Below are 7,170 nucleotides of genomic sequence, written 5' to 3'. Positions count from 1 at the left end.
AGATAGAGGGGGAATCTCTACATATATGATCTTATCTATACTCGTTTGAGTGTATGGAACTGTAAACAGATCCAGTTCTGATTTGACGCATACTTCCGATAGACTGTGGAAAAAAGACATGTTTAAAAGATGTATCCTGAGGCTCTATTTTTCTTTCTTTGAGACTTTCTTTTTGCAGGTTTTTTCTTGTGCTGCTTCCTTCTCCGAGTGTTTCCACGATATGTTGGAGAATGAGAGATTCTTCGTTTTTTGTTAGCCACGGATCTTCTTCGCCCTGGTGGACACATGCTGTTTCTTCTTTTACCCCCCCTCCTCGCCATTACCATGAGACCCGAACCCTCCTGATGCTCATGGCTAGCTGCCCGGTTCATAACATTGGTGAACACGTCACTAACAATATTTTTAGCCGCTGATTTCAAGTGGGGTCTGGCTATAGCAAAGCCTCTCTTAAGCAGGGGTACGGCCATTCTAAAGAGACCACGAAAGAGTCCTCCTAGACCGGCGCCATACATTGTGGGGGCTCCTACAAAACCGGGCAAGCCGTTCCATCTTGCATCTTGTAATAATCCACATAGGCGCTAGGATCTACATAACCCCTCGAGGTAGCCATTTTAATAATGTACACACTGTTTCAGGGGTCGAAAATGTAGTTTGACATTAACTTTACCGAAGCGGAAGGGTACGTTGATATTCTGATCCGATTTTACTTCGATCGTGATGTTGTCAAAGTGGGTCATTGAGACTGGTACGTAGTGTGGTTTGTCATAAGTAATTGTGACCATGTCATTGCTTTTACCTTTAATAAGTACATTTCTCAAAAGGGGGACATAACTATCCCAGACCCTCTGGTGGGTTATGATATCCGTATACACATAAAGAGTGTAAAAGCAGCCACACCACTTCTGAGAACCTGCTCTCTGTGTCAGAATAGAACCCTAATATACGCCCCAGTTGGCCGCTGGTTTGAATGCTAATACCTGGTTTTGACACCTTGTACACTCTGTTTTTAATAGGGTTGTAATATAGCTTGATGTTGGGGGTGCCTTCTGAGAACTGTTTATGCATCTCATCTAATATTTTATCCACATTGTCATAATAACCTCCTTGTATCGTGAATGTCCATTGACTCTTTTTAACATCATCAAAAATGGCGAAAGTGGCATCCTTATCTTGTAAAACAGCCCAAGTGTAAGGATACTGTATTTCCGCCAACCCCACTTCCCACGACCCCCTTAGATCTATAGATTTTCCAAATTCCAAATATTTCATTTTTAGGGTATATATCGAGAGAGGCGTTACTGGGTAGAGTCACGTAGAAGCCTCCTGATTCGATCTTGAGTATCGAAAGTAATGCCCCCAACACACCCGCGGGCATGTTGTTATAAGGATTGAATATCGCAAACCTGTTGTTCCGGGACCCAACTATTGAACTTTTCAGGCCATCCAAGCCATTTCATCAACACATATTTTTTCCGGTTCTGGGTTTTTTCAGCTAATATCTTTTCAACTCTGTATACACTGTCTTTACCCACAATAATTTTTTGTAACTCGGCTTCGTAAAACGTTCCTTCTATATTCTCCCCGTCATAGTCTTTTAACCGGTACACGGGGGGGTCTCTAGCCAACTGTTTGGTAACTGTAAAAGTACTCCTTAGCTTTGAAACGCGAACCACATCACAGATGTTGAACTTATAAGTAGTTTTTCCCTTCTTAATAAATGGTCCGTATAATTTTTTATAGACCTTAAAAGAATTACTTTGATCCACATCTATAGGCTTCATTTTAATACTGGTGTGATACCCTTGGTTGTAAGTATCGATAAAATCCTGAACTTTATCAAAATACTTGAACGTGTTGACCGCTGTAAAATATCTCCACATTTTGGTCTTTATGGTGCGGTTAAACCTCTCCACTACCGATGCCTTAAGCTCATTACCGGTGGTGAAATGATGTATTTTGTGTCTCTTCAGTAGATTCTGAAATTCTCTGTTGAGAAACTCTTTTCCTTTATCAGTCTGCAGTTTTTTAGGACATCGACCCTGGGACAATATATCCTCAAAGGCCCTTGTCACCGCCCGACCTGTTGTATTATGTAGAATGCGAGCCCAGGCATATTTTGATAACACATCGATACACATCAACATCAATTTGTGACCATTGTTATGTTTTGATAAATTTGACATATCGACTAGATCCATTTGCCATTGTGAGTCTATGTCAGTTGCATATACGCGGTTTCTTTTAAAGTTAATCCTGAGAGGTTTATGTAAGGTATAGGCGTCTTGTTCCCGTAACCATTCTGAAACAACCACATCATTAACCTTCACTCCGGCCTCAGCGAGTCCTCTTTGAAAACCCTTCTTACCCGCCAAACCCCCAATCTTGGCTGGGTTGTAGTATAGTTCCTGCATTTGGGGAGCTTGCCGAGTCATTCTGTCAAATAACCACACAGACCCACACTATGCGCAAAGTTTTTATACAAGGTTTTTTATTCAACTTCAGGAGAGCAGATACCCCTTTTTAGACATTTGAGAAAAGTATAACATACACAACAATTTTTTCTACGGTCCAGACAAAAAGAAATCAGATGATTGGTTACTTGATCTATATCAACAAATATACCTGTTTCTTTATCTTTTAGGCACACACCTCAGTTACATATGTAAATAAAACAACAATATGACCTATTTTAAAAGTAAACAGAGGTGTATTAAACATGCTCAGTAAAAGGTCATACAGATGTTGATGAAATGGCCTAATATCATTCTTGGCCCCCTTGAGCGCTTCATCCCAGTGTTCGTACCCCCCGGTCTTTGTTACAGCAGCCATTAACTTTTCCAGGTTTGAAAGTTGATCCTCATCGATGGTTAAATCTGTAGAGAAAAGGCTCGCGTTGGCTACTTTTCTGTCAAGCACATGGTGTAATAGCGCTCTCAGGTTAGCTGCAGAGTGTTGATGACAGAACCAGTTGCAGAAGCAGTCCAGGGTCTGAGGTCTTGGAGAGTAACCGCAGTCAAAGGGTTCCAGAGTGTATACAAAATCTGGGGAATAGAACCAGGGGTGATCCCGGGTTTGAAGAGGCCTGTAGAGCCTGTCGACGTCCGCAGCTTTCAGGTAAGACATTCTCTTTAATTTTCAACCATGATTGAATTGTTGCGCCTTTTATCCTATCTCTTCACTACGTCACGACACACCGCCCTCTTAGAAGAGAGTAGCCCCTGAGCCGTCAGACCCCCCTCCAAAACCCCACACGTCGTCTGTTTTATCATCGTCGTCGTCATTCAAGGGGGATATATAATCCATAATCCAGCATATTCTCCTTCTAACCAAATCCAGTTGCGAACATTTGGTCAAGATGTCAAAACCATCATTTATACAGTTTATGACCTCTTTCAAGAACGGCCAGTCCACGGCGTTAAACATAATTTCAGTAACCTGTTTTTCTGGATCCTCCACACCCCCTTCAATAGGGTTTGTAATCAGGGTACTGCTAAACAAAACCTTACGATCTGTAGTTAGAGATAGACTCTTCACCACTCTACCGTAGTTCTGCAAGCTTTCCCATTCACACCTTTCAAAACCCTGAGTCGGAGACTCCATTTCGCATTCTCTTGGACCCTCTTGCAAGCCTTCTAGAGTCTTATCCACAAGCCCCAGATCTCTCCAGGCCATCACCTTCAACCAGTCCTCATAAGAGTATTCAATTACCGTCTCAAAAGGTTCCAACGTACCCTCCTTCTCTCCCAAAGCAAAAAGCTCCACTCCAACATAGCTGGGATCCCTTTTAAAGCGGTAACCCCGTCGAGCCCCCCAGAACAACACCCAGGAGCATTCAATCTTCAAATTGGTGAGTACAGGAACCCTTGCCCGGGATTGTTTCTTGCGGGGTTTCATGTTGATGTCGCTGGACATGTTGAAGAAGCGGGATGTTTCTGATGCTGAGAATTAAAGAGGTATTGCCTAAAAGCAGCGCGGGTTCTTAAATAGAGAGGAGAGTTTCGGGGCGTTGCCTTCAGAGGGGTGGGGGTATTTATGGGTGGCCTTGATGTTCAGGGTTTTATGGGTGTACACTTTCTGACGGATATGATGTAGGAATAATTAAGGAAATAACTCTACCTAAAATCACGCCCCCCAATTATGACGTAGGAATATTAATAAGCTTAGGGCATACGTCATAACAAAATAGGCCGCGCCCAAAAAACCCTACTATCTACTCTTATGTAGTTGAAGGCGCAGTATAGCTCTGATAGTCTGGTGGTGACGGAAGACCACCAGCCGTTTGAACAAGCCATTCAGCATCACCTTGTTGGGCTAAGTGCAGGCACTGTCAGAGCGCAGGGCGTCCTGCCTTTGAAAGAGTTTCCGAAGTGTCCTGATGTGCCCTTTAGCAATGCCAAACAGGTCTGTGAAAATGGCATCCTTTCGCGGCACTTCAGACGCCATCTCACAGTCTAGCCGACCTGAAATGCCTGAGCCCGTTTTACCAGCAGGCTTCAACGGTAACCGTTTGAAGCAAGACGTGGCGGTGTCAGTTTCCGTAGTGTAGCGGTTATCACGTTCGCCTAACACGCGAAAGGTCCCCGGTTCGAAACCGGGCGGAAACAGCCTGCTGTGGGCCGGCCCTTTTCGTCCTGTTTGCCCTCGTGGTTCCCCGGAGGCGGTGGGTAGCTTTTCTTCATTGGAGTGCCCGAAATCGGTGCTCTCAGAGCGTCCGTCCGTCGACAGGTTGAAATTGTAAACGCTGGTGTAGCCACTTTTAATTAAAATCTGATGATGATGATGATGATGATGTTGTTGTTGTTGTTCTTGTTGTCATCGTGATCGCCGTCATTATTATTGTTAAAGTAAAGCAGTAGTTAGATTTGTTGCTACCGTAAGGTGTAGAAGGCACAATAGCTCTGTGATTGTCTGATGGTGGCACAAGACGAGCAGCAGCTGTTTGAACAAGCCATTGAGCATCACCTTGTTGGGGTAAGTGTAAGTCTTGTCATAGCTCAGGGCATTCTTCCTTTAAAAGAGTTTCCAAAGTGTCCTGATGTGCCCTTGAGCAATGCAATATAGGTCAGTGAAAATAGAAACCTTTATCTCACAGGCAGGCCCACGGGAAACGCCTGTGCGCGTTTTACCAGCCTGCTTCGATGGGAGCCAATCGAAACCCCAGGACAGGTTGGTTTCTGTAGTGTAGTGGCTATCATGTTCGCCTCACACGCGAAAAGTCCCTGGTTCGAAACTTGGCGGAATCAACCCGCGGTGCACGCGTGCCAGTGCCGTGTTACCCGTCCTCATCTCTCTGCCCCATGGCCGGCCGTCGTTTTCTCTTCCTCGGAGTGGCAAGAAATCCTGACCTTGAGAACAAATGATCGCAGAAGGGTAGCTTTGCGAGGCGCTGGAACTGACACTTTTAAAATCGATACATGTCGTTGCTGTTGCAATACGACCGTAGCAGGATCGGTGACATTGCTGTTACTCTTATGTAGTTGAAGGCACAAAATAGCTCTGATAGTCTGGTGGTGACGGAAGACCACCAGCCGTTTGAACAAGCCATTCAGCATCACCTTGTTGGGCTAAGTGCAGGCACTGTCTGATCGCAGGGCGTCCTGCCTTTGAAAGAGTTTCCGAAGTATCCCGAAATCGGTGCACTCAGAGCGTCCGTCCGTCGACAGGTTGAAATTGTAAACGCTGGTGTAGCCACTTTTAATTAAAATCTGATGATGATGATGATGTTGTTGTTGTTCTTGTTGATGTTGTTGTTGTTGTTGTTGTTCTTGTTGTCGTCGTAGTCGCCGTCATTATTAATGTTAAAGTAAAGCAGTAGTTAGATTTGTTGCTACCGTAAGGTGTAGAAGGCACAATAGCTCTGTGATTGTCTGATGGTGGCACAAGACGAGCAGCAGCTGTTTGAACAAGCCATTGAGCATCACCTTGTTGGGGTAAGTGTAAGTCTTGTCATTGCTCAGGGCGTTCTTCCTTTGAAAGAGTTTCCAAAGTGTCCTGATGTGCCCTTGAGCAATGCAAAATAGGTCAGTGAAAATAGAAACCTTTATCTCACAGGCTGGCCCACGGGAAACGCCTGTGTGCATTTTACCAGCCGGCTTCGATAGGAGTTATTCGAAACACCAGGACGGGTTGGTTTCCGTAGTGTAGTGGCTATCACGTTCGCCTAACGCACGAAAGGTCCCCGGTTTGAAACCGGGCGGAAAGAGCCTGCTGTGGGCCGGCCCTTTTCGTCCTGCTTGCCCTCGTGGTTCCCCGGAGGTGGTAGGTGGCTTTCCTTCATTGGAGTTCCCGAAATTGTTGGACTCAGAGCGTCCGTCCGTCGACAGGTTGAAATTGTAAACGCTGGTGTAGCCACTTTTAATTAAAATCTGATGATGATGTTATTGTTGTTGTTGTTGTTGTTGTTGTTCTTGTTTTTCTTTTTGTCGTCGTGGTCGCCGTCATTATTATTGTTAAAGTAAAGCTACCGTAAGGTGTAGAAGGCACAATAGCTCTGTGATTGTCTGATGGTGGCACAAGACGAGCAGCAGCTGTTTGAACAAGCCATTGAGCATCACCTTGTTGGGGTAAGTGTAAGTCTTGTCATAGCTCAGGGCATTCTTCCTTTAAAAGAGTTTCCAAAGTGTCCTGATGTGCCCTTGAGCAATGCAAAATAGGTCAGTGAAAATAGAAACCTTTATCTCACAGGCTGGCCCACGGGAAACGCCTGTGCGCGTTTTACCAGCCGGCTTCGATGGGAGCCATTCGAAACACCAGGACAGGTCGGTTTCCGTAGTGTAGTGGCTATCACGTTCGCCTCACACGCGAAAGGTCCCTGGTTCGAAACCGGGCGGAAACAACCCGCGGTGCACGCGTGCTAGTGCCGTGTTATCTGTCCCTGTAACGCGGCCGGCCATCCCTCGGAGTGTCAAGAAATCCTGACCTTGAGAACAAACAATCACAGAAGGGTAGCTTTGCGAGGCGCTGGAACTGACAGTTTTAAAATCGATACATGTTGTTGCTGTTACAATACGACCGTAGCAGGATCGGCGACATTGCTGTTACTCTTATGAGTAGATAGTAGGGTTTTATGGGCGCGGCCTATTTTGTTATGACGTATGCCCTAAGCTTATTAATATTCCTACGTCATAATTGGGAGGCGTGATTTTAGGTAGAGTTATTTCCTTAATTATT

General features: G+C 45.1%; 2 non-coding genes across 2 annotated transcripts; both read left to right on the top strand.

The window, feature by feature from the left end:
• Positions 1-4,531: 4,531 nt before the first annotated feature.
• On the top strand, positions 4,532-4,604 carry trnav-aac (transfer RNA valine (anticodon AAC)). Its single transcript has one exon. It is a non-coding gene; the product is annotated as a tRNA-Val (tRNA).
• A 2,158-nt stretch (positions 4,605-6,762) lies between these two features.
• trnav-cac (transfer RNA valine (anticodon CAC)) lies at positions 6,763-6,835 on the top strand. The gene has a single exon. It is a non-coding gene; the product is annotated as a tRNA-Val (tRNA).
• The last annotated feature ends 335 nt before the right edge of the window (positions 6,836-7,170 follow it).

The sequence above is a fragment of the Amia ocellicauda genome, chromosome 11 (assembly GCF_036373705.1).
Source record: "Amia ocellicauda isolate fAmiCal2 chromosome 11, fAmiCal2.hap1, whole genome shotgun sequence".
NCBI classification, from domain to species: Eukaryota; Metazoa; Chordata; class Actinopteri; order Amiiformes; family Amiidae; genus Amia; species Amia ocellicauda.
This window is presented reverse-complemented; position numbering and strand designations above follow the sequence as displayed.